Below are 26,599 nucleotides of genomic sequence, written 5' to 3'. Positions count from 1 at the left end.
GGCACCCACATCCCCAAGTCTTCACTCCTAAAGGCCGCCTTTGTTCAGGCATTTGCTCTTGTCCATATTCCGGGGCTCCTGGGGAAGCTGGGTGCTGCCCCAGCTCCAGCAGGTGCACCAGGTGCGGCTAAGGCCTCCCTCCTGCCGGGGACTAATTTAGGAGTGAGCGTGTCACCCAGTTCTGACCAGTGACGCCTGCAGGGGAGTCTGCCAGGAGGCTCTGGAAGGGTCCCAGCACTCTGAGAGAGGAGACACCTGAATAGAAATCCCCTATTTCTGTGTGCGGACACCGTTGTGCCAGGTCTCTCCTGGGACAGCTCCAGGGTACTGTGTGCAAGAGGGGAGCCAGCGTTCGCTGGGGAGGATGCTGGGGCCACAGAGAAGAGAGGAGGAAGAAGCAGATGGAGTCTTTGGTGACATGCCCTTGTCACACGTCTGCAAGACATCGAGGCCTGGGAACCCATCAGCGTCCTCATTGGGCAATCCAGTTTGACGAAGGGTTTTTTCTGTTCCTTGTGGCTAAAAGCAACCTGAGCACATCCTCATTTTAGAAATATGGTTAAATGCAGAAACACATAAAGAAGAAAATAAAAATCACCTATAATCCACCATGCCATAATAACCACAATTTATGTCTTGGTGCTTTTCCATCACTCTTCGGCAGTGCTAATTTTGATGTCTACATTACATAAGTAATACACTTGCTTCCTGTAAAAAAATTCCAACAGTGCAATTGTCTTATGCAGAAAGGAAAAAGCTGCTGGGGAACCCTCCCCGCCCCACCGTCACCTCAGTGGTGGACACTTTGCGGTGTTTTCTGAGGTATGCTCTGCTCCTGACTGATGAATGCCAGTACATACATAAACTGTAGTGTGCCTCAGATGGGGGTGGGAGAAGGGGAAGTCAAGAAGAGGAAACAGAACGGGACAGGAGCTTCCACTCCCTTCTGCACGCAGGGCTGTCCTGGGCAGAGTAACAGAGTGGAGAGATCCTGGGCTTTGAGCAAAAGGATCTGGGTTCAAATTCCTGAGTCACAGTTGAAGGCTGTGTGGCCTTGGGCAGGTCCCTTAACCATTCTGAGACTATGTGCTCATCTGTAAAACAGGAATAATAATGCCTAACAGAGTTGTTGTAAAGGTTGGAGATAATGTGCAGGGTATGACCATTATTCAAAATACTTGTCAATTTCCTATATCTCTTTCTTGACTCTTCTACCATATGCTGAACATCCTTTTCCCTGCCCTCTGCTGTCTTGCTCCCTCTGCATCAGCCGGGGGTTCTTAGTTGCAGACAACAGGATCTGCTATGGCTGATTCAAGCCTAAGGGATTTCTGAAGGGGCGGAAAGCTCACAGAACTGTTGAGACGGCCGGAGATGCAGGCACTGGGCAGGCTTCCAGGAACAACTGATGCCCCGAGTCACACCGAAGAACCAGCTCCCGGCTGCACCTCCCCGGGATTAGGAAACTGCCAAGTCAGGATGTTGCTGCCTTGGCTCCCGCCTCCAGAACCCGGCTGGCTCTGCCAACAATCCATGCCAACAAAACGATGCCCTGTCCCCTGCCTCCACACAAGCCGGTTCCGAATCAAAGTCTCCTGCTGGAGCACGCAATTAGTTGAATCTAAATCACACCTCTGAGCCCCAGCGGGGTTTACGTGTCTACCTTGGAAAGGGGATACCTACGATCTGGAAATCTGAGTACAGAGTGTGGAGAGAAGGTTCAAAACCCTTGGGGCAGCCTCAGAGTATGGCGGGGAGTAGATCAAGGATACACGCTTGGAAGTCTCGCACCTGTGTCCTGGTCCATTGGAGATGGTATCGGGACGTGATCCAGTTCGACCCTAGCTGAGCTTGGATGCGAGAGGCAAAACAAGGAGATCGATCAGGCCAGTCCTAGGGGCACAGGTTTTGATGGGTCCTTCACCTTTCACACTTTTAAGAACATGCTCGGGATGGGGTTCAGGACATACTACCCCCAAATATGGCACCTTGGCACATTAAATAGTGCACACCGAAGGGATCTGAGAAAACAGCAGAAGCAGAAAGTCCACTCCCACCTTCCCTGGCTTCTCCCCTGATACAGGTCATAAAATTTTGCCATGAGAGGTGCCCTCCCTACACCCGGGGCAAAGGAGCATCCTTACCTCCAGTGACAGGGGGATGCCAGGAGGAATCCCAACCAACAGACCTTGCTGAGCTTACCCCAGTTTACCACCTCTTACCTCAGGTTCTTCGACCTATCACATTCCTCCACGACCGTCCACTCAGCATCAAACCCCATACAAAAATGTTCAGGTTTGCGGCGCCCGGCTGGCTCGATTGGTGGAGCGTGCAACTCTTGATCTGAGGGTCGTGAGTTCAAGCCCCACGTTGGGGATGGAGATTATTTAAAAATCAAATCTTAAAAAAACAACAACTCAGATCTAACTGTTTCTTCAACTCTTCACTTCCTTATGACAGCTCCCATGTCCCAGAAAATGTCTATTAAATAATCGTGTATGTTTTTCTCCTGTGACTGTCTTTGTCAGTTTCATTTTCAGACCTAGCCAGGGACCCTAAGGGAGTCTAGGGAGACTTCCCCCTCCCTGTGCTTGTCTATTCTAATCTCCAGTTGATGAACTCTCAGGCAGGGTAACAAATGAGCTGAAATTGTTTTTGGTGTAATAAAAGAAAATATTGTCAGTAAGGGGCAAATGTAGCCCGAGGGTCAGTGAGGCCTGGGAAAAGTCCCCACAGTCACGTTCCTGAAACTGTTCCTGTTTTTTCTAAGGCCTCTTCTCTGGCATGGGATCAGAACGTGTCTGTGCAGCCTCGAATTTGTCTAATAATCCTGCCTTTGCACCGGAGCAAGGGGGCCCAGCAGGTGTGAGCACAGTTGGCTGATGTCATCCAGGGATCACACACATAGCAGAAGGATGAACCACTACCGGGGAAGGGTCCCTCAGGACAAGCCAGACTGGCCCTCTTCTTACGGATGATGTCGTTAATGACCTGCACTTGTAGATGATATTCCAATCACTCAGCATGAATGATTTCATCAAATACTCCTTCATTCTGCAGGTGGATAAAAGAAGGGCTGCTTCCTGTCCTGCCAGGGAGCTGGCATCCCTGCCAACAGCCCAGTCTGCTCTCCCACAGGGTACGGGCTCTGTTGCGAGCTTTTCCTCCCGCTAATGCACTGACATGAGCCTCATCGTTTCACCTCCTGAAAGAAGCAGCTGTTTGGGGCGCCTAAGTGGCTCAGTCGGTTGAGCATCTGACTCTTGATTTCAGCTCAGGTCATGATCTTGGGGTTGTGAGATCGGGCTCCGCACTTGGCATAGAGTCTGCTTAAGATTCTCTCTCCCTCTGCCCCTCCCCGACTCTTGCACACACACACACACACACACACACTCTCTCTCTCTCTCTCTCTCTCTCGATAAACAAATAATCTTAAAAAAACAACAACAAAAAAAGGAAGCTGTTTATTCCAGGGTAGGACAGAAGCCTGCAATTTACTCATAACCCCCAAGGAGAGGTGGCCAAGTGATCTTCTAGACTCTCTTTTCCTTCCTCCAACGCTGCAAGCAGAGGCTCATTTTCCTGCATGTTCATCTAGCTCTTGAGACTCCGCGGGGGAAGACGGCACTACCAGGGCTGCCTTCCTCTTATTGAAGGGGATGGGATGGTTACTGGAAGGTACTAGTTATTTCTTCCCTGTTCTAAACCGCCTGGGATTACCTTGCCCGTCAAAGCCTGTGTTCCCTGCGTGCTATGACAAAGGCAATGATGATGGCAGGAAGCAGGGACCGCGGCATCTAGACGCGCCGCCCCACGCGTGCCTGCACACACGTTAGAACAGTCAGGCTCCCGAGGCTGCACAAGTATAACCTTGACTTAGCAAAGATGACCTGCTCTGGCTGGGGCCAGGGCTCTCCTTAGGTTAAATGCCATTTCTGGAACAGCAGCTGGAAATACCCTGTCTTTTGTTACCTTTGGACCTAGTGGCGCCTGGGATTGTCTTCCGTAACAGAGAAGTGTCCATTGTCACTTGGAATGTGTGGGGCTCAAAGGACAGCCTGACATGGGTGGAGACGAATGGGCCTCATTCACATTCCTTCCCTTCTTCTTCCCTTCTAATTAGGGTGATGGACGACCCTGTTGGAGACAATGTCCGTGTATGCCTGTTGACTCAAGGTAGTTATTCATAATGCCCCCTAGTCACTCTCAGAAGTGACCTGGTTGGACGGTAAATTTTTAAATCATTGATTTGTAATTGTCGTTGACAAAGAGGGAGACAAGACCTCTCTGTAGGGACGGACCCCCCTTGAGAGCCTGCCTGGGTCAGAGGCATTAGGTTGAAGAAAGGAGCAGCTTTTCCAAACCCTTCCAAAGAGCTGTCTGATGCGTCCACCCATTATGGCTCTAAGCAGCCACACACCCCAGCTCCCAAGGCACTGGGGAGCCCTACCTAAGCCAGGTGCCCTGTTGGCCTTCTCTGTACGCCCAGATTGGAAACATCGCATTATCCCTGCCATCCAGTTGACCCTGCAGCTGACCAAGATGAAATGCTGGTCTTGCTCTTTGGCCTCCAAGCCTCAGGCCTTCTGGTCGTAGGTTCCAGAGAATGTCAGCGCCAGGCTGGTGCAGTGACTGGTCTTCTGGTCCTATCAAGGCCGATTCCACCATTCTATGTAGATTCTCACCTAGGGAGATAGGAATAAGAGGGAGGGGCTGGGCAGGGGTCTTCAGGGAGTCTCAAAGATCTGACACCCCCAAACTTAACCCTTTGCCTCCAGCTCCATGGTAATGAAGGCCTGTCTAACCCCTCAGCCCTACAATGTTTCTTCCCACAGGAGATGGCCTGGGCCAAACCCAGGGGATGGGTTTTCCTGAGCAGTCACTGGGGACAGGCCAGCTCTATGGAGAACATTCTCATCTAGGGTTTGATCTGTGAAGTTACTCTACAATTCAGCAGCTCTGTCTAAAAGCTGTAGAACACATCGATCACCACTAGGCTGTCAAAACATTCATTCAGCTGATGAGAAGAGCTTATTAGGGCTTTTAAAAATACCAATCTTTTGCAAAGATGTTGCTGGTTTCTGCATGCCCCCAAAAAGTGTCTTTGCGCACAGATTAGTTCACTAGCATTTACTGCAAAGAAGAGAGAGAAGCTGGAAACAGAGGGGTAGGTGGTGCTCAACAGACCCAGAGATCGCCAATTATGGCATGAAAAGGATGCTAAACATTTAATTTTGTAAAGATGGGGTGTCAGCCTGAAATCACGGTCCCAAAACTCCCCCTACCCACAGCCTCACCCCCACTCACACCCACACTGTCCATGAAGAGGAGTGAATTCCTCAGTCGAAGCATTCCACGGTTGTTCGAACATGCAGTCGCTGATAAAAATGTCTCTTTGAATTTCAAACAAAAAAACCCCTAACCTTGTAGCAAATTTATGTTCATGTTAGATCTCAGACTTGTAAAGCACAATACAGAAACAGCGATAAAAATACCAGATTTCGTTTACCTCTGCCCCAAGTGCCGAGGCCATCATGCTGCTTGCTGCTTGAGGACGCACCGCCCTGTGCCTCCCTCCCTGTTGCCCCCTCTGGAAATTTGAACCTCTCCCGCCTGGTAGGGCTTTTGTCCCCAGATCTGCTCTACAAAATCCCGCCCCGTCCTGCATGGCTCAGTTCCCCCACGAAACACCCAGACACAAAGGTCAGAATTCATTCCCCCTTCCTCCAGATTCTGGGTTGGGTTTTGCTCATACTATTACTCAAGTTCTCAGGAGATTCTGCCTTGGGGGGCAATCCCTCAAGCCCACCAATCCCCTCCAGCAGCACGCCCCCCCCCCAATGGGCTCTTTTGCATCTTTACAGCTCTGTGAATTTTTGTAGGGTTTATAAAGACTTAAGAGTCAAACTCTTTCATTTCTTTCTTTCAGTTTCCTTTCCAGCACAATGAACTGACTTCAAAACAGGCCCTGATGGAGAGGATTTTACATATAAGTGCTCCTGCTTTATTCTGCCAAGCACTCTCAGATACTTGGAAAACATCTCCCACGACCTCTCCCAGTGCTAATTTTGCTCCTTTTCATTTAGGAAACAGTGACTTGTTTTCTGGGTTTTGAAAAGCAAGAGAACACGCTGCTTTGGTGGCAACAACTCAGAGGGTAGTCAGAACTCACAACGTCCCTCTTTTGGGGAGGTGGGCAGCATCCACCGAGTGAAGACCCCAAGAACCGTTCCCACCCATACACCGTACACAGAGCAGAGAACGAGGGTCTGGTTCCCAAAAGGGTCTGAAACAGGTGGGGTCCTGGAAGAAACCTCCCCTGCCCAAACTTAGCTGCCAAAGGTGAACCCAGAGGGCTTGGGGCTTTAGGCAGATAATACAACCACAGAAATGCTCTGCCCAACATTCCCCATGTGAAAAACCCACAATTGCATTTAGCAGTTTATTGGTAGCTGGTGGACATCAGACCCAGGAAAGAGCCAGAAGGGGATAGTTTTCTGGAGTGAACACTTACAGACAAAACAAGAAAACAACTCTGAAGTTAGGAACTGGGAAGAGCTTTGTTGCCGCGGTTTATGGCTGTGGGGCTCCAGAAAATGCGAGCCCACTGGGACTTACTTAATGGTTTGAATTTGTGCCTGACTCCTGAATCCGGAGGTGGGGTGGAGGGGAGCGGCTCCCAGGACCTCTACGATAATGTCATTTATCACAGACATCCAGGTGGGCCACACGGTTTTGTAAAGAAGGTCCCACATGGGACGCCTGGGCGGGTCAGTCCACTGGGCGTCTGCCTTCGGCTCAGATCATGGTCCCAGGGTCCTGGGATCGAGCCCCGCATCGGGCTCCCTGCTCAGTGGGGAGCCTGCTTCTCCCTCTCCCACTGCCTGCCACTCCCCCTGCTTGTGCGCTCTCTGTCAAACACATAAATAAAATCTCAAAAAAAAAAAAAAAAAAGGTTCCACTTAAGGCAGGGATGGAACACAGACATTGGCACCTTCTTCCCACCCTGGGGAGTATTCCGGGCCTGTGCGTTAGGATAAGAGGTTGTGTTCACAGCGCAGTCAGGAGCAGCTAAGGCATAAGGTGGGGACGGTAAGAACCACTGTCTCGTGCTGAACTGCGTCGCACTCACGGGAAGCACGGAGGCCTTCAGGATCTTCACTTTGGAACTGTGGTTTGTCCCCAAGACAGTGATACCCTCAGCCTGGCGGGATTCCAGGCAGGTGAGCAGAGAGACAGACTCCCCCTGGCTGGTATCTGCTCCTAACTATTTCTTTATCCTGTCTGTTGCTGCAGGTGCGTTTTGGGTGCGTTCAGCCTGTGACCCAGGAGGTACCCAAGAGCAGGTGTGTGGCAGGGAAGACAGGGGGTTGAGGCGGAAGAAACCCGTGGTCGCTGTGCACTCTGAGGTCCTGTGAGGAGGGGCAGCGCTGCCCCATCTCGGACACGCGGGAGAAGGAACACCTAGGGATTGTAATTTGTTTGTTTCACCTATTTAAAAAAAATCCATTGTGAAGCATCCTTTTATTTCAACGTTTGCACTTTAAAGTTGGATCAAGGGGCGCCTGGGTGGTTCAGTCGTTGGGCATCTGCCTCTGGCTCCGGTCATGGTCCCAGGGTCTGGGGATTGAGCCCTGCATCGGGCTCCCTGCTCAGGGGGGAGCCTGCTTCTCCCTCTCCCACTCCGCCTGCTTGTGTTCTCTCTCTCACTCTCTCTGTCAAATAAATAAATAAAATCTTCTGAAAAAAATAAAGTTGGATCAAAATTTTAAGCAGAAAAATCTGTTTTTCTGGATAAGAAGAAGATTGTTCTACAGGCCTGGAAAGAGCATGGGAGTTTCCAAGGGGAGTGACAACAGGTGGTGGTCCACTCAAGGCTTAAGTGGTTTTTATTTTTGTTTTTAAGATTTATTTATTTATTTGAGAGAAAGAGAGTGAGAGAGAGAGAGAGCATGGACAGGGGGAGGGGCAAAGGGAAAAGCAGACTCCCCACTAAGCAGGGAGCCTGACCTGGGGTTCATTCCCAGGACCCTTAGATCATGACCCGAGCCCAAGGCAAACACCCAACCGACTGAGGCGCCCAGATGCCCCTTAAGTGCTTTTAATTATTCTTTTTGAACATTCACCATTAGGAGCTCAACACAGGGCTCAATCCCACAACCCTGAGATCATGACCTGAACCAAAACCAAGAGTCTGAAGCTTAACCAGCTAAGGTACCCAGGGGCCCCTGCACATATGTTTTCAATGGAGAAAACAGGACCATACTGTACATCATATTTTTAAGTAATCTTTTATTGAAGTATAGCATTCAAGCAAAATGACAGATCCTCAGCAAATGGGTGGATATCTCAAAGAGATGCACCTGTGTGACCACGGCCCCAGCCAAGAGCTCTCCCATGACCACCCCCCAGGGGCCCCTCACCCTCTTCCCGGTCGCCCACGTCCCAGAGGGAACCTCTTCTTCTACACCACAGCCTAGGGTTCCTGTCCATGACCTTCACAGATGAAATCACACCATTTGCACACAGTATGCTTCCTTTTCTATGCAGCGATCCTTCACACACAGCCAAGAGCCCAAACTCGAGGCGTGTTTTCACGTTTGCACACACTGATGAACTGTCCTGAGAAGGTAAAGATAAGGATCAGGTCCCGCAAGCGCCCTCCCTCCCCAGAATAACCGGTTTTCTGACCTCTTGTCACCGCAGAGTGACTTTTGTCTGATTTGGGACTTCGTGTCAATGGGATCCCACAGTTCTCGGAAACCTTTGTCCTCACTCACCACAATACCAGGAGCTCCTTTCCAACTGTACAGCCCTCCCACAATCTGCTTACTGGATCGCCCCTTTCTGTCTCTGGTTGCTTCCAATTTCTGATTAATTTTGAGATCAAAGTATCTGAGACACATCAGGCTTCTCTGAGTCACAGAGGCGGGCCTGCCAGTGGTCAAAATCGACATACTCACAGGGCCGGGTCCTCGCGCTGGGTTATCACACACACACCCCCCCCGCCCCCCCCCCCGCCCCGCGCCCGCCCAGGCCAGAGCAAGGGGCAGGTCCAGCCACTTCCCCTTCTGGAACTGATAGGAAGGAGACTGTCCCCCGCCGAAACAATTGTTCTCTCAGGCTATTGCCTGTCCCTGCAGCCGGGCAACCCAGGAGGCCTTTCCTCCCAGAGCTCGGTCAGTCAATCTAATTACTCCAGGGGGTAAATCACGGTGCAGAGCTTCGTGTTCCAAGACCGGAACTTTTCTCATGGGTGCTCTGGAAGACAAAGAATGTTCCTGAATGCAAACCAAGTAAACAAGTCCACACCTCTCTTCTGGGTAACTGGACAAAAGTTAAAACCAAAGCAGTTTGCCTGCCATCGGTTCCACCTATTGTGTTTGCCTGCAAAGTACGGAATTAGGAAGCACAGGGGAGCCCGGCATATTCCAAGGAAAATGTTTGCAAGCTGACAAATCATGATGAAGTATGATACCACTTTCAAAAAATGTGCACATTGGGAGATGAGCATTTCATGCCTTCAGTGAACGTAGCGGGTAACGGTGGGCTACTGGGTGGTGAGACTGAGTGCGGGAAGCGGGTAGCTGCCGAGGACTTGCAGGTGATTTGGTCCTTGTACAGTATGTGAAGCGGTACCGACTTCTAGTGCGGGACATAGAGCGTAAACGCCACAGAAAGTAAATGGAAAGTATAGCTTTGAATAGTAAGTTTTAGGTCTTTCTCCTTCAGAGGGAAGCTGTTAAAAACTCTGCTCAAACAGCCTTTGTGACAGTGTCACAGAATTTTTTTCTTGGGATGACCACAGTTCTAACCAGAACTGGGATGACAACTCATTTGGTATAGGAGATGCCACGGTGCACACAATAATCTATAAAACCGGGGTCCCCTCCCTCCGGCCCCCATCATGTCCCGGGGGGAAGAGCGAGAGCCGCCTGGCACCAGGCCGCCCTCCCTGCCTGTGTCCAAGATGCACAGGTGACCCGGTTGCAGGCCTCAGGCTGTGCTGACACCTCGACTGGGCAGTCGGGGACTTGGGCTGAGGGTGCAGGGACAGCTGGGCCATGCAGGCTGTGTCACCACCAGATCCCACTGCATGCTGAGCCAACGGGCTGGAGGAAAACTGCAGAAGTGGGAGGACGTGTGGAAGGGTGTGGGGCCAGGGGGCTAAAAACAATGACATAAATCTCAACCCTAAATTGTCCCCTTCAGACACTGTGGAATGGAACCCATCAGCAAAGGCCCCTTGTCATGGGGACGTTCAGGGGTTGCTGACAGAGCTCAAACGCTCCAATACAGTCAAGTTCCAAAACCACTCCACCATTCGCTTGTGTAGAACCTTTAGAACTTCTAGAACTCGGGGTGCCTGGGTGGCTCAGTTGGTTGCATCTGACTCTTGGTTTCAGCTCAGGTCATGGCCTCAGGGTTGCAGCATTGAGCCCTCAGTGAGGGGTCTGCTTGGGATTCTCTCCCTCTCCCTCTGCCCCTCCCCTCTCTCTCTCTCTGAAATAAATTAATGAATATTAAAATAAAAGGACTTCTATCTTTTTAAAAGATTTTATTTATTTGAGAGAGCGAGAACTAGTGGGGGTGGGGAGCAGCAGAGGGAGAGGGAGAAGCAGACTCCCCGCTGAGCAGGGAGCCCGATGTGGGGCTCAATCCCAGGACCCCGAGATCACAACCTGAGCCGAAGGCAGATGCCCAACCGACTGGGCCACTCAGGCACCCTAAAAAGGACTTCTAGGACCTTCTATAAGAGAAGTCTGTGTGCCATTGTTGCCAGAAGGTCAGGAAGAGCCCCTCTCACGGTGCTCAGTGCTGACGGGCCCCCCGGGCTGGGGTGCCCGCTGTGTGCGTCGCGACAGGGACTTCTGGGCTGCCCTGCAGGCTTCCCGCGTTCTCGTCCTCTCCCCCTCCCACGTCCTCATTAACGGAGTCTAACCGAGAATGGAAGTACATAATAGATATTTTGTATTTCTCATACTTGTAATTATTTCTATTTCATTAGCTTAAAAGCAGCCAAGTGAGACTCTTCACTGCCTGGCACTGTGGGGGTCAGGCATGGCCCAGCCGTGGGCCTCTGGCAATGGCCGTCCCTCTGCCCCCGTCCCTCTACCTAGAAGGTAAAGAAAAGAACCATTCGGCCTCAGAAACCTGTTGTCGAAGGTGTAGTAAATGAGATGAAGGTGAAGCGCCAGGCCCGGCCCCTCGAGGGGTAAGGGGTCCTGAGGTGGAAGCCACTTTCTGCTTGTTCTGTCCCCTGGGGGTCTACAGGGTGCTGGGCCGAACGAAGACTCCTCACCACTACCCCAGAATCTGAAGGCACGGAGGCTCCACCGTGGGCAGCTGGTTTTCTCCAGGACAGAAGGGACTCCTTCCTGGTAAATCACAGCCCAGGGGGCATTAATGAGCGCCCGTAGCTGACAGGCGGACGCCTGCTCCCGGAGCGCCGTGGACAGGGTGGGCGGGTGCAGGTGTTCACGGGAAGTTAGCTGCGGGGTGAGGTGAGGGCACAGCAGGGGGAAGCTCCAGGGACTGGAGGCCGGGGGGCTTCGTCTGACTCTAGAGCAGACTCTGAGTAATTTCAACTTGCCCTCACTTGGGAGGAGGGAAGTGGAGAATTCCTTTGACTCCCAACGAAATTAGGTAAGAAGAAAGCCAGTGAACGGGCCCAGAATAAGAGGGGTTTTTTTTTGTTTTTTTGGTGGTTTTTTGGGGGGTACTGTTTGATTTTCTGAACTCCCTTATCTGCCTAAACGCAGAGCCTCCTGAGTGTTCAAGTGTCAGGGCGCCTGGGTGGCTCAGAAGGCCAAGTGTCTGCCTTCGGCTCAGGTCATGATCTCAGGGTCCTGGGATGGAGCCCCATGTTGTGCTCCCTGCTCAGCGGGGAATCTGTTTCTCCCTCTCTCAAACAAATAAATAGAATCTTTAAAAAAAGAATTCAAGTGTCATAAATGCCCTTCCCAGGCTGGGATCGCAAGCCGAGAAGATGGACTCCTATCAGCAGAGGAGAGCAGTCTACATCCAGACGAGAAATCAGCCTTGTCATGGAACTATCACATCTACCACCTATTCTAAAGGCTCACTCACCTTTTCTAAAAGTCTTACCTTCCTGCACGTGTCATTCTCCTCTCCCCTCCCCTTCTTAAGATGGTAGATGAGCCCTCAATTCTTAAGTTTCCTCTAGGCACATGTTTCTGTGAACTCCACTACAAATCTCCCTTTTTCTTGCTAAACTGTCTTTGTCAGTTTAATTTGCAGGCCTCCAAACAAAGCACCTAAGAGGGTAGAGAAGTTCACACCTCTCTCCTACTAGTAAAGAAAAAAACATGCAAGGACACTTGTTAAGGATGGTGAGGCAGCTCCATCCAGGACCCTCACGATGGGCTGATGGGTGTAGGGACCATGCGCTGGGATTTACAGTGGGGGAGAGAGATTGGGCTCGACTCCGAGTGCAGCGGGGACAGGCAGGAATTTATAGCCAGGGAGCACGGGAGCGGAGCAGTGAATGGAAAATCACTAAGAGGAAACGTAGAGGGTAAGGGGGCTTCTGGCTAAACTGACCTAGTGGGATTCTCGCTGAAGGCCAGCCAGGGTGTCAGGCATCACCCGGGGGCCGGTGGAGGATGATGAACCCGGTCAGACATCCGGGAAGCAGAGAGGGCTTCTGGTGAAGCTGACGTAGCAGGGTTCTTGCTAAAACTGGATTTTATAAGGAAGTGCATGGACGGGCCTAGGAGATGGTCTAGGAGCCTGACTGAAGTTTGGTCAACAGCCCTGGATAACAAAGCTCTCCACAAAGGTAAAAGAAAGCAATGTTAAGCGTTCAACCACAACGTGAGGAGCACCCCACGAAACCCACTGAAGGAACCAAAACACAGAAAACTCGATCTGTGAAAGAGCTAAGCAGCTGCAGTAAGACAATGGGTCCTCATGTAGGTTTGCAATTAGTCAGGTGACAGTGGAGTGGGGCTGTCCCTTCCCAGGACACTGACAGCCTTATCCTTCTCATATTTCAAAGGGGAGGCTCTCTGGTCCTAGGGAAGACATTCCCGAGTTGTGAGATGGGCCAGAGACTAATTTAGCCACAAAACAGATTAGCATACTTGTGAGAAGGGCAGAGAAAGAAAGGCGGAGAGCAAAGGGAGAGAGGGCGGGGGAGGCTCTTCCGTTGTTTCTGTACTTTTAAACAATGGCTTATTTTTACAGGGTCTCAGATCCTTTTTTTTTAATTGAGATATAATTGGCATATAACATTACATGAGTTTCAGGTGTCCAGCACCATGATTCAATATTTGTATATATTGCAAAATGATCACCACACCCGTCACTCTTCCCTGGTTTTCAACAGGGAGAACGAGACCTCCAACTTTTTGTTTGTATTTGTCCTTTCACGCAGTACAGGATTACTGAAGCCAGACTCCGGAATACCAGGAATGTCCTGGAATTCTTCTTTTTCCAGCTGCTTTAATCACCCGTGTTCTCTGAGACCAAGGAACGAGGACCACCGACAGCAGCTGGGTGTATGGCTGCCCCTCCTTGCCTGAGATTCCCAGACCTCGCTGGTGTGCCTGGCCCGCCGCAAGTGACAGAACCACCCATATGGCTGCCACACGGGGCTCACACTTTTCCCGTGGGAAGTCGAGTTCCCAAATGTGGCACTTCTGGCATCACCTCTGGATTAGACATATCTAATCATACCCTGTAAGGAAGGAGGACAATTCACTGATGACGCACCTGGTTCCTTAGCTGGGAAGAGTAGGGGGACGTCACGAGGCATTACGGCACCGTTTGATCGCTGCCAGGAGGTGGCTGTGGACAAGGCCCATCTATCAATGTCAAACTTTTTGCAAACTGTGATGGACTCTGCCAACTCATATATGAAGGTCAAATCTTGGTTTCTGCTCCAGAATCAGGTGCGAGACCTTGAACAAGTTGCTGAATCTGAGCATCCGCTGCTAGGCTTCCCATCTATCTCCTGCCGTTACTGATTGCTAAATAAAACCAAACATGGATGACGCTCACCAAAAGGCATGGGGCGCTCGTGAAAGCACTCGGCTGTGTTCACTCCTTGAGCAGCAACTTGAAGCACTTCCACTGGAAGGAGGCGCCAGTCCACAGGCACGTGTCTGCCTCACGTGGCCTGTGGGCCCAGCCTCTGCTCAGAGAACGTGTGTTGACACGAGTCAAAATGGCTATGAAGGGGAGAACAGACCCCCAAATGTGTCTCTTTGGCATATTATCTTAAACTGGTTATTTTTAAGATACTGCAGTCACAGGAGGAGCTCTTGCCCTTTAGTAAGAGACATTTCGTTCTGAGGGAAGTCTCCATGTGTGGGGGTGTCTCCTGAGGTCTCTGGAAACTCATCAGTGGAGGTGTGAACTTAAACCCTAACAACACCCTCACCTTGTTCTTGGCGCTTTTCCCGATCACCTCCACAACTGACCCCCCCACCCCAACATCTCCTATGTCTTTAGCTGGAGGTGGTATTTAAGGTGATGGCTTTGGCCATTTGGGGGAGTAACTGTTTTTCCTGCCATGTATATAGGAGGTATGCATGTTATTAAACTTCCGTTTTTCTCCCATTAATGTCTCATGTCAATTTAATTATCAGCCCAGCCGAAGAACCGCAAAGGGCAGAAGGAAACCTCTTCCACCCCCGCAGCCTCACAGGGTGACCTCAGCTAACACCTCTGGCCAACTCCCTCAAGCAGCCACCCTTCCGCCCCCTCCCCCACACCACTCCTCCCACGAAGGAAGTTTCCTTTTTGCCAAACTCTTCCAGGGCAGATCCCTGGTCAGAGTATCCTCCCTGGTGGGGTGGCCCCCCACCCCCACAATCATCCTTAACAAGATGGTCTGTTTCCTAAGTCTGGATCTGTTTCTTTATTTGACACTGGGCAGCAAAATGGCAGAGGCCTCAGTGGGGAGACCACTGACTTTGGAGTCAGGCAGCAGCAGGTTCAGGTCCCTGGCCCACTGCTAGTTGACTCCTGCCGTGTGGCCTTTGCACTTGCTGTTCCTGCCACCTGGAATGCCCTTCCCTCTTCATTCCTGGCCCACTGCTTCTTGTGATTCAGCTTTCAGTGCAGACACCACCAGTGAGGCCTTCCCTCTCCTCCAAGCCAAAGTAGGAGCCCCAACACACTCAAAGCAGGGACCTTCCCCAAAGGCCTCTTCTTTGTTCTATGTGATGGTTTGTTTTGTTTTTTTGGGAGGGGTTGTTCCTAAACTAGAAAGCCTGCTCCAGGGCTGTGGTGATGGTCTTGTTCCCCCTGTATCCCCAGTGCCTAGCATGGTGTCCAAGTGTGTGACCCACATTTGTGAATGAGAAAGTGGACACTAGCCTGTGACCCTAGGCAGTCACTGGCCCTCAATGAGCCCACTCCCCCCACATAAGAGATTCAAGGAGATCAGATTTGCAAATTTTTGGCACCTACTGGACGTGTCATAAATTTTGCTTACTATTCTCTCTCGATTATACAACATTCCTTTCCTCTCAAAGTTTAGAGAACATTCAAACTAACCTCAGAAGGACTAATCAAGGTTAGATTAGGAAAAAGATTCTATGTTAGACTCCTGGACCATCTCCTAGGCCTGTCTGCGCACTTCCTTATAAAATCTAGTTTTAGCAAGAACCCAGCTAAGTCAGTTTCATCAGAACCCGCCCCCACCCCTTGCCTTCCTGGATGTCTGATCAGGTTCCTCATCCTTCACTGGCCCTGGGGTGATACTGGACACCCTGGCCGGCCTTCAGCCAGAATCCGCTAGGTCAGTTTAGCCAGAAGCCCCCTTACCCTCGACATTTCCTCTTAGTGATTTTCCATTCGTTGCCCCGCTCCTGCTCCCTGTCCCTGCTCCATTTGGAACTGAACCCATTCTATACTGAGGTCTCTTTTCCTTTATTGCAATAGTTCTGAATAAAATCTGTTTTTACCACTTTAATCCAGCTCTGACTTTTGACAGCTGGGAGGTTTTTAAATTATCTTTCATGTGACTTTAGTTTTATTAGACCAACAGTAGAGATGTTCATCATTGCCTCTTGCTGTACCTATCTATGGAACAGGCCTCACTGAATCCAGCTTACGTATGAGAGAGGCCTTGGTGCACAGACTGTAAGAAATCATGACCACTACATGCTGTGTCAGGAAATTCTTCCTTAATACAGGAAACTGGCTCATAAATATGTATAGATACTGCTAGTAATCACAACTGGGCATGTGTCAGACAAATTAAACCTACATCCAAGTCTACCATCAATGGGAGATGCACCAAGCAACCAAAAATGCCCTCCCTTACTCCTCAAAGTGTGGTCCCCGGACCAGCAGCACCAGGGAACTGGTGAGAAATGCAGAGTCCCAGGCCCCACCTCAGCCCCACTGCACCAGAATCTGCATTTGACAAATCAGGGGATTTGTGCGCAGGTTGTTTGGGAAGCACTGAACTAGACACTTCCCTTTATGTTCTTAGAACCAAAATGCAACAAGATGCATTCTTAAGCAAGTCAGATATGATGTCTAGGTCAAAGAGAGGGTATAAAACACTGATCTAGGGGCACCTGGCTGGCTCAGTTGGTGGAGTGTGCAACTCTTGACCTTGGGGTTCTGAGTTTGAGCCCTACATTGGGTGTAGAGATTACTTAAAAATCAAATTAAAAAAAAAAAAATTGGTCTAAACCTAGCTTGGGACAGAGCCTTTTTCTGCCTGATTAAAATCATAGCCTCCTTCTGGGAAGATTGGCATCCCCTTGACATAATTTATAAGGAACTTCCTGGGAAACCAGTTACCTACCCACCCAACTGTCAGGTCTTCAGCCAGGATTCTTTTTGTATTTGCCCTGAGAATAATCCAACCTTTATATTTTCCTGTAAAATATAAAATTCCTAATGAAATCTGAACTTCTGAATTGGTCTAGTGGGGCCTCTCCCTTGCACGTGATTGTAACAAAACCATAACATTCTCCTAACTGCATTGTCTGAAAAGGCTTCTTTCACACATCTAAGAAACAAGTGGAATGGATACATGACGTCATGTGGTTGACCCTGTACAAAGTTAGAGGTAATGTGGTTGACCTTGTGTAAAGTTGGGCCGAGAAGCTACGGGCCATGTGGGAACAAGAATTAGCGACCAAAGAAAGCTCCACCAAAGAAAGAGCAAGACAACTAGGGAAGAACAAGAAGGAAATGAAAAGGGTCTTGCAAGGCGAGGCCGGGGGGCAGGTAAGCACTGTACCTGCAGGACAACACGGAATGCTGATCCGAACAGAATTCACACAGGATGATTGTACTGGAGGATGCGGAAGGGGAAGCGGAGGGGGTCTGAGTGCTCAGCCTGAATCCACCACAAAGGAAGTCGACAGGCAAGCCTTAAAATGAAGAGTCAAAAGGAAAAGCACAGGGGCGCCTGGGTGGCTCAGTCGTTAAGTGTCTGCCTTCAGCTCAGGTCATGATCCCAGGGTCCTGGGATGGAGCCCCGCATCGGGCTGCCTGCTCAGCGGGAGGCCTGCTTCTCCCTCTCCCACTCCCCCTGCTTGTGTTCCTGCTCTCGCCATCTTTCTGTCAAATAAATAAATAAAATCTTAAAAAAAAAAAAAAAAGGAACAGCACATACATGATAGTCGGAAGTGGGGAGATGAGCGCACTTGGAAGACAGAGCAATGTGAAATGGTTGTCGAGGGCAGGCCCCTGGCAAGCGGGGTACAGGGAGCTGCTGTTCAGTACCAGCCTTTTAATCCTCTGAGCTCTAAAACTTGTGCATTGTTGGGGCACCTGGATGGGGCAGTCGGTTAAGCATCCGACTCTTGGTTTCAGCTCAGGTCACGACCTCAGGGTTGTGAGATCGAGCCCCGCACTGGGCTCCACGCTGGGCACGGACCCTGCTTAGGATTCTCTCTGCCCCTTCCCCACCTCTCTAAAAACAAACAAAAACTTGTGCATTGTTACTTTAGGAAAGAAATTAAAAATGAAAACAAACACTAAGCAGTGCTTACACATATGTAAAAAGCAACTGGAAGAAGTAACCCCTTTATTTCATTTAGACTTAATATTTCCTATCTCCTCCATTAACTTTCAAAGGGGTGCGGTGATTGGGAACAGAGATGGCACAGGAGTTAAGGGGGTTTATAGGAGCTTTGCCCATACGTCTCCGGGATGGATGACAACCGAGTCAAAGTTTCAAAGGGGCACGAAAGTCGGGAGTTTGACTTTAGGAAATGTGTTCCACGGGGACAGCCGCAGGGATGGAACATGGCTTACGGAGCCTCTAATGGAAGTCAGTATTAAAAGCCCAAGTCTGGTTTTAACAAAGAATGTGTTGTTCAAGGAAAGTAAGAGCCTTACTTCAATTCCATACGATAATCTGAAGGTTTTGCTGTTGGTGGCCGAAGGTCGAAAGCAGCGTTGCATAACCGGGACAGAACCGCACAGCTGCCAGGCCCCAGACACGTGACCTCCCCCCGGGCTCACTCGGCTCCGTTTTTAATTACACTTGCAAGAAAAGAACTAGTTTTCTGCTGCAGTTGCATAACTGATCTGAAAAAAATATCGGCACGAAGAGTCGTTTTAAACACAGTCATTATGTGTGACCACGTAAAACCTAAACAGGCCTCGACCCTGTGAAGCTCAGAGGGGAATGTCCTTTTTGTTGTCTTCTTGGTAGTAATTTAAATGACACAGATCTACTCTTTGTTGCAAAAAACAAGAAGTACACGGTTCCTACGAGGTGGCAACAGGCTAGAAAACAGACGACGGGTGAGTTCCACGACGGAGGCGCGCGTGCGTGCCCGGGGCCCAGGGTCCTTGCCACGCTGACAAGGGTCGTCTGCGCGGTCTCTGGCTTCATCTACAAGGTGAAAGGCACCGGGCTGTCCCAGGAACTTATATCCGAATGTCTGTTCCCAGGTTGGTTCCCTGGGGAACACCAGGGTTACGGTTCAACAGAACCGAGAGGGAGCCTCCCACAGTCGCACAGTCCCTCTGCATAGATCAGGGATCCCCTCAACGGGCAAATCTGTAGCGCAAGAACAGGAAATACTTCTAATGCCAATACTCTGTTAGCAGGGGGAAACGGTCCTTAAAAGAGGAGAGAAAAATATGAGCTACTGACTCCTACTTGGGAGTAAAAGTCAGACTTCCCACGAGGCTCTGCAAGACCAGGCGCCTAGGCGCCTCCAACTCTCCTCAGAAAGTCGCCTTGTTCACTCACCTTCGCCGCTCCCCCTGCCTTGGATGCGCTTCCAGACTTTTGAGTGACTTCCTCTCTTCCCTTACGATGTGGGTCCTTTCCTGACCACCCTACCTGAAACTCACACCCCGCTCCAACCCAGCCCTGTTTTCCTTTCCTCCAGAGCACAGCCCACACTTCTCCCCTTGTCTCATGACTTCTGGAATGGGAGCTCTCCGGGGGCGGGGAGTTGCCCGTGCCTGGCTCCCCTGCCCAGTCTAACACAGCCCGCGGTCAGTGCTTAATTCAGCATGGTTTTTTTTTGTTTTCTTTTTAAGATTTTATCTATTTGACAGGGAGAGACACAGCGAGAGAGGGAACACAAGCAGGGGGAGTGGGAGAGGGAGAAGCAGGCTTCCCGCCGAGCAGGGAGCCCAATGCGGGGCTCGATCCCAGGACCCCGGGATCATGACCTGAGCCGAAGGCAGATGCTTAACGACTGAGCCACCCAGGCGCCCCTCAATTCAGCATGTTTAATTCATCAGAGAGCGGTCAACGAGGTTCCCTTAGTACTCTACCTAAAACGACACTTTGAGATCCTAACTCTTTCCGATTCAACAGCACCTTTAGAATGGACGACAATCGGCAGTCTAAACCACACCGGCTCTGTACAGATCTTGTTCCGTGTTGGTGTGTACCTTTCAACAGCAAGTATGAGTGACGTTCTCCCGAGAGATGCTTCTAAACCTTTAACACACTGTCTGGGACCTCAAGTACTGGTATGTGTTGCACAGAAGTCCTTACCGAAGAAAATCTCTCATGCCGACTAGAACAACTTATCCGGGGAGTGTGGACGGCAAGTTGCATTAGAACATGCTCTTCTCCTCAAGTGCAGTGTCCTCTACCTGGGTGGGGTTCAGCTCGTCCACAACACGATGAACACTTCCCAGGAACTGTGTGCAACAGGGACCTCCTGACAGAGTCCTAACAAGGAGCCCAACCCTTCAGATTAACCTTCTGCAGAACTTTCTGGTGAAATAAAGGCTTGGCTAAATTAAAAAACTAAAACTGGACCAAGTTACAAACGAGAGCAGGGTGGCTCATCAGGATTGCGTCCTCTAGTGGACAAAGGGAGAAGTTCAAAACCGTGCCGTGCTGTAACTGTTTTAGTTCGAATTTCATTCTGTTTTCAGCAACAGGCCTTTTGTGTTCCACGGCCATTTTTTTTTTTTTAAGATTTTATTTATTTATTTGACAGAGGGAGAGACAGCGAGAGCAGGAACACAAGCAGGGGGAGTGGGAGAGGGAGAAGCAGGCTTCCTGCCGAGCAGGGAGCCCGATGTGGGACTCGATCCCAGGACCCTGGGATCATGACCTGAGCCGAAGGCAGACGCTTAATGACTGAGCCACTCAGGCGCCCTCCACGGCCATTTTTAACATTAAAAAAATTACTTCTTACAGACTGTGCATTTCACTATCCACTGCTATTATTAACAGGCCCAGGGCGCCTGGGTGGCTCAGTTGGTTGAGCGACTGCCTTCGGCTCGGGTCATGATCCTGGAGTCCCTGGATCGAGTCCCGCATCGGGCTCCCTGCTCGGCGAGGAGCCTGCTTCTCCCTCTAACCCTCCCCCCTCTCGTGTACTCTCTCTCTCTCTCTCTCTCTCTCGCAAATAAAAAAAAAAAGGCCCAGCTCTTTGAAAATACTGGGCTCCTGCCTACCTCAACCCTCTCTTACATAATCCAGAGGAACAAAACCCACAAATGCTGAAGCCCATCCACGTCATATCGCAGTCTATTTTAGATACATGTTCTTTCGGGGGAGCAAGCACACCATCGCCGCGCCCAGGCCAGCTGGAACCGAATGACTGAGGAGACAGCTGGGGAATATTCTCAGGTATGGCCTCAGCCGAATGCAATCCCGAGCCCTTCCTGTGGGTTCTGGGCTTCCCTCCCGTCACTGACAGCACCCAGCACACTGCATCAGGGTGCAGGATGGATGGAGGCTGTTGTCTTGGGGTGCGGCCCCAGAGGAAAGGGGCAGAGGTTCAAGGTTAAGCACCCACATTGGAGCAGCATCTGGAGGGGATAGGGGCTGCCAGGGAAGACTGCAGGATCTCAGCCCACGCCCCCCTCAGCATCAGAGCAGTCTCTCCCCATCCATCCTTCCCATTCTCGGCAGGCTCTCCCACCCTGAGAGGTCTCAGACCGAGCCGTGTGGATGCACCGGGGACACCCAGGCACCCTCCTCCATTGACGCCAATGCCAAATGAGAATGAGAAAGAGGTACCTGCACATCACAAACGACTCTATCAATATGAAGCACTCCCATGTCATCATGTTCCGTGCTAGAAACACGATGTTCCTGCTCAGGGGGGCCCAGGAGCTAATGCTTCTGGTTAATCTATCGAACCAAAGGCTGAATCAACTCACTGAGCGAAGTCTGCAGACACAGAGCCCCACCGCTGCTCCTTGACACACACCAAGGCCAGACAAGGCCCTGCCCACAGCCGCTGTGCCCAGATGGACGTTTACACTCAAGAGAAACACCGCAGAGAACAAAGCCCTGAACAGGCTCCAACCTGTTTCTTCCAGAAATACCAATACGTACAATTTCCCCCAGTATCCGTATCCGGACACAACATGTTAATTTGGGCAATGATTACACTTTCTCTAAAGACAAGCACATAGAGGGCAGGGCCCACACTGAGACTTACGTGCTCTCATGAGAGGCCCAAACGTGAACATGGGACAGAGTGAAAAAGCCAAGAGCCTATAGCAAACCCACCTCAGCTCCCGGTAGCAGGCAGGACCCTCCTGTGGCCGACAGCACCTTGTACCCCAGGACCCGCCACACGGCAGCGTCCTGGAAACTCGCAGCCAGAGACACCATGAAGTGCCCTAAAAATCCAAGAATGGGCAGCAGCCAGCTCACGGGTCTGAAGTGCTCCCGAGCATGTCACATGATTTGCTGACTCCTCACAAGCGCCCACCTTTGGGAGTCACCGTCATCATGGTCCCCGTTTTCCTAAGAAATAGGGAAGTGGCCTGCCTGAGGTCACCCAGCAGGCCAGGGGTGGAGCTGGGATGTGAAAGCCCCACGCTAACCCCTCGGGTGCAGACAGTGTGGGTACGTCTGCCCTTCAGGGCTGACACGTGAGCCACCGTCTCCTGGGGTGGCCATGCCCGCCCTCCACAGCGGCAGTCTCTCGGACTATGGGTCTGTTACAAAGCCCACCAACAGCCTCCCTGGCAAGGTTTGAAGTTACATTCTTGGCTCTGCAGGCACTCGAGGGCCAGACTCTCCTGGGAGTTGAGCTGGACAAGAGGAGGGTTGGGCCAGAGGATGTTAAGTCAAGAGATTCACTAAGTATGTGAAAAACACAGACACAAGCAAGGAGGTCAGGCAGGAACCCTGGGTGTGGCACGACTAGGTCTGAAGATCCGGATAACCTTTTTAGGCCATGTAAAAACATAAGTGTCATACCCTGTCACACGAAGACAGCGTGAAATAGAGGAACCACCACTGATGTGGTTTTTCCTTTTCTCACATCAATACGCGGCGAACATTCAAAAGATAGGAAGGCCTGGGAGAATTCTCTGGACAGCCCCCGCATGGGGCTAGAGACCCAGGTGAGGAAGCAGAGGTGGGCAGTGCCCGGCAGCTACTGGCAACCAGTTCTGAGGCCAGCAGCCACTTTCCGGGAAATTCTATTCAAAGGGAAGTCTGCACAAGGTGAACACCACCCTGAACGACACCAGCCACCCTCTTCCTCTTAGATCGCAGAGACAATGGTCACCTCCCTCCACGTGCCCCCACTGCTCACACTCCCTACAGAGAAGCGCCAGCGGCTCAGTCTCGTCAGCTGGGAACCGTGCTGCCAACCACACATCTCAGCAGCAGAGGTGACTCACCGCACACAGGTCCCTGGGGACGGAAACCATGAAGTGCATGAAAAAGTCTCCTTGGGGACGGACCCCTTTTATTTATATCCATACAAAACAGGGTCTTAAGCAGGTCAGCATTCAGAAGTTACATGGTTGAGTAAATGAAACCAAAGAAACCCGGAAAGTTCCAAGCCCCCAACAATTACACTTCGGGTACACGGAACCAGGCAGAAAAGAAACCAGCACGCATTCATCCCGCACGCAGATCTTCCCGTGAACTCACCTGCAAAGAAAGTACACCTTTATGTTTTCACTCTACCTTAGCAAGTCTGTTAGCAACATAAAATACCCTCCAAGATCTAGTAACTACCACCCAGAATACAACATGGAAGGTGCCCTGCAGTGACCCCACCTCTATCAGCCCCTCCTCCTTCCAGGTCCGCAGACTCCATGGAGGACTGGCCACCTTCTCCGTGGAGGCAACCACAGTGATCTCCTACCTACCCCGCCGCCCCGGGCTGTAATCCGCACACCGCCTGGGGCCTTCCTCAGAAACCTGCCTGCACGGAAGCCACAATGAAGCTAGCCCTGAAACCCCACACCAGCCTGTGTATTCCTACATCTTCTTCCCTGCTTCCAGCCACATGGTTCTCCAGTTTGGCCCCAACTCACGAGCTGCCCACACCCTCAGGCATTTCCACCCCTCCTGCCCTTTGCCACGTGTCACCAGCTGGAAACAGCCTTTATGTCCTCAGGGGGGTCACATTCCATTAGGTCCTACTGAGTATGTCCCTTCCTGTGGCTCCATAGCACTTACGATGCCCACCTCTCTAGATTCTAAGCACCCCCCCGCCCACCTTAACACCAGCGACTGCTTTTCCTTCCCCTCCGTCCCCCTCCCCAGCACAGAGAGCATGCTCTGACCACGGCAGGCGCTCTTCCATCTTCCATCCGTGTGCTGATGACGGGAGGGAGCCACTTCACCAGGAGCAGGCTGCCCTCCAGCCAACAACATAAAGGCACTGCTATGTGTGAACTCCTCAGAAAATGGGAGGGTTCTCAAAAAGCAGACTTCCTCTCAGCCTTTACCTGGGAGGGGATGAGGTGCAAGAGTGTAAGAGTCTCCGGGTGGCGTGATTCCAATAAAGGTGCTCCTGGGCCTCCAATACACACTAGGCCTGTGCTCTCCAACACGGTGGCCACCGGCCACACGTGGTTATTTACATTTAAAGTAAAATGAAAAATCCACTTCCTCCGTAGCACCAGCCACACTGCCAAGTGCTCAACAGCCACGTGTGGACTGTGGAACGCTAACAAACAGTGCAGATATAGACAATTTCCAACACTGCTGGGAGTTCCACTGGAAGGCACTGTTCTGTACATACTGTTGTCTTGAAATTACAGATTTCAGCACATCGTCCTCTTGTTTAAAACCCAGAATGACCCCTGCATTCTTAGGGAAGACCAAAATGCTTGCGTGAGCCACAGGTCCTGTGCCTGTGCCGTCTGGCCCTTCTCCACCTTTTCAACTTCACCCCTTGCTTTTTGGGTTACAATGGTCTTCTTCCAAGTCCTCCACTGGCCACACTTGCTAGGTCGCTGGACCTTTAGCACAAGCCACCCCCCTGGCCTTCCACAGAACTCCCACTCATCCTTCAGAGTCCAGCTCAAGGATCCCATCCTCAGGAAAGCCTCCATCACGCTCCCCGCAATGTTGCTAACAGGAATGTGCTTTCCTTCAGAGTTTCAGCCTCAGCTTGAATTACACCCTCTTTAATGCAATCATTTGATCTCATCTCCTCAAGGGGCTTTAGCTCCCTGAGAACAAGGGCCTGGGCTGTCCTGTTCACCTCTGCACCCACTAGCATTCAGCACGGTGCACGGCCCAAGTATCAATCGATATTTATGAGGTCAACTGTTTCCAGGTTTTCGGAAGCCACTGCTCCCCGGTACTAACTGAGGGTTTCCTTTTCAGCGCGGGTCCTGTTTGCAGTATCATACATGATCATCAAACTGCTGCTAGAATGTTCACACCTGTTACTGCAAATTCAAACCCCAGGAAAAACTGCTCCCGGGAATTTACTCTAGGTCAGGGTCGGGCTGCCTGGTACAAGGCTGCACCCACAGCCGGGCAGGTTCAGCAACACAGGAGCCTTTCCCCAGACCATCGGCCTTAAGAGTCTGCGTCTCGGTGCCTGACGTACCTGGACCCCCCAAACTGAGCGCGCTCTGAGCGCTCTCACCGACCGGGAGGAAATGGCCAACCGCTGCCTGCCCGCTTCTAATCGCCGAGGGCTGGACAGTTCTCGATTCCTGAGGAAACCCTGGGGAAAGAGTCACACAACGTGCTCCGGGCAGAGGAGTCTCATCCGCCATCTACGCGCTCCCCAGACCCTCGCGCCGGCCCCGGCCGCCCGGCCGCCCAGGCTCGTCGGGCAGCAGCCGCACCTGCCGCAGCCCCGCCCCGGCGTCGGAGCCTGAGTTCGGCCCAGGCCCCCTCCGCCTCCCCTGTCCGGGGCCCTGCTGCTGAGGCTGGAGCCGGTGACAGCGGAGACCCCCGCGTCACCCCGCAAGCCGGGGTCGACCACCAGTCCGAAGCGAGGAGCCCCCCGCTCTCAGACACGAAGAACCACGCGCCTCTCCTCACTCCCCGCCCCCTGCGCCGAAGCCGCTCTGCACACGCACTTCCGGCCGGAAATGACGGCGCACCATCGAGGCGGCAGCCAGAGGGTCGCCCTGGGCTTTGAAACTGGGTCCTCCGAGGGCGTCTTAAAGGGGCCGCAGCCGGCGGGGGCTAGTCCGCGGCGATGGGGCACCTCTTTTCGACGCTAATCCGAGTTTTGGCATGTATCGGTGCTTCATTTCTGTTTGTGACTGAATAACATCCCACGCTAACAGGCAGGGCCTTTATGTTCCACTCACGAGGACTGCGGAAGTGCCAAATGCCCCACTCGGGGCAGATGGTGATTGCTCGGGCTGCCCTGCCTGCCCTCTGCTTTCTTTCCGGCCTCCCCAGCAGAGATGGCCTGAGCAGCCAGGGCAGGGGCTGCATGTCTCCCGAATCTCCTAGGCAGAGCTGGGGCCTGGCCCCCCCAGGCTCCTCGGTCCTCAGTGCCCAGTGCCGGCCTTCCGAGGGCGGAGCCCCCTCTGACCGCAGCCCCGGGGCTGCGGCGGGCTCGCAGGTAAAGGTGATGGAAACCCAACCCGACTTACATTAAAAAGTGGACTTGTTCGTTCATGTACCCGATGTGTCCAGGGATGGAGCAGCTGCAGGGGCTCAGGAACCCCACACGGATGGGGTCAGGCCTCTGGAACTCCAGCTCCCCTCCGTCCTCTCCTCTCTAGCTGGTGTAGGGTGGGTGGGGTGAGGAGCGGCACAGAGTGGACAGTTCCCAAAGGAAGTCATCTGCATGGGTGAGGCCAGAGGGACAGTGGTGTAGTGGGTCTGGGATGAAAAGCACAGTTGCTCCCATTGCTGTGCATGCCCTAGTCCCTGGACCCTGTGAATGTGTCACCTCACAGGGCAGAAGGGACTTTGCAGATGAGATGA

At 51.7% G+C, this 26,599-nt stretch overlaps 1 long non-coding RNA gene and 1 other non-coding gene across 3 annotated transcripts; both read right to left on the bottom strand.

Moving 5' to 3' along the window:
• Nucleotides 1-3,449: 3,449 nt before the first annotated feature.
• On the bottom strand, nt 3,450-25,940 carry LOC123853723 (uncharacterized). 2 transcript variants are annotated; one of them, XR_006793191.3, is made up of 3 exons: nt 25,254-25,740; nt 4,451-4,685; nt 3,450-4,137 (listed from the first exon to the last, which is right to left on the bottom strand). It is a non-coding gene; the product is annotated as an uncharacterized LOC123853723 (long non-coding RNA). The 2 variants fall into 2 exon arrangements; XR_006793190.3 differs by lacking the exons at nt 3,450-4,137; nt 4,451-4,685 and adding an exon at nt 23,123-23,332 and having other exon boundaries at nt 25,254-25,940.
• On the bottom strand, nt 25,031-25,217 carry LOC123854817 (small Cajal body-specific RNA 16). The gene has a single exon (XR_006793375.1). It is a non-coding gene; the product is annotated as a small Cajal body-specific RNA 16 (non-coding RNA).
• Nucleotides 25,941-26,599: the final 659 nt, after the last annotated feature.

Source organism: Mirounga angustirostris, unplaced genomic scaffold (genome assembly GCF_029215605.1).
Source record: "Mirounga angustirostris isolate CCGP_5_RB_7025 unplaced genomic scaffold, mMirAng1.0.hap1 SCAF_17, whole genome shotgun sequence".
Lineage (NCBI taxonomy): Eukaryota > Metazoa > Chordata > Mammalia > Carnivora > Phocidae > Mirounga > Mirounga angustirostris.
Note: the sequence above shows the minus strand (reverse complement) of the source record. Positions and strands in the feature narration are given on the sequence as shown.